This window comes from Montipora foliosa, chromosome 6 (genome assembly GCF_036669935.1).
Source record: "Montipora foliosa isolate CH-2021 chromosome 6, ASM3666993v2, whole genome shotgun sequence".
NCBI lineage: Eukaryota > Metazoa > Cnidaria > Anthozoa > Scleractinia > Acroporidae > Montipora > Montipora foliosa.
In genome coordinates, this window is record NC_090874.1 from 44039329 (window position 1) to 44040329 (window position 1001).

The following is a 1001-nucleotide window of genomic DNA, read 5'->3' on the forward strand; positions in this document are numbered from 1 at the left end:
AATATATTTTGCTAATTCTAAGAGCAAGCCTCACCCGTTCCATTAAATCTACTTGGCAACCGCCGCCAAAACCATCAGTTACGTTAGAAAGCTATTACTTTCTCCCCAGTTAGTGATAACCTATCAACAAAACAAAGAAAGGCACTAAAAACTTTAAGAACTAACAGCGAAGTAAAGTACCCTAAAAAAGCCGACAAGGGGACTATTTCTGTTATAATGAATACTAAACAGAAAATTCAAGAGGGCCTACAGCAAGTCTCTAACGAGTATTTCTACAAACCTCTTACTCGACCTAAAGTCATAACAATTATAAACGCTCTTTTTGCAAACGGCCATATTGACCAAATGACTCACAAGTGGCTTAGTTTAGGCCAGAATCCACCACAAATACCGGAGTTCTACAAGCTGACCAAGATACACAAAGCTATTCTCGTCGGCAGACCTATCGTCTATGGTAGTGGTGGTCCCACGTCACAGAACGCACCTCTAGTTTTGTGGATTCGCTTTTACAACCGATCGCACAAAAACAAAGCGTATTATTACATCAGGGACACTACGCACTTTATAAACTTCAGCATTGAAAACACGCCACTCTCGGAGCCAGCTATTTTAGCAACACGTGTGTTGCAACACGTGTGTTGCAACACGTGTGTTCTTTGTGCACTAACATCCCTCATGAAGAGCGAATCGAAATCGTTTGTCGTTTCTACGAAGGACATTATCAGTCTAATCTATACCTATCCCTAATCAATTTTTCGCTGATTCTAACAGAAAATTCATTTAAATTCAACAACAAACACTACCTACAAACAAACGGCACAGCAATGTTCACCAAGATGGCGGTTGCTTTCTCAGTCATTTTCATGGCACACAAAGAGAAACAACTTTTAATTGCAAGTCCTTACAAACCACTCCTCTGGAAGAGATTTATTGATGACATATCCTCGGTGTAGACTATTGTGGAAACCGAAATCAATAAATTTTATTGTTTTCAAGAACTC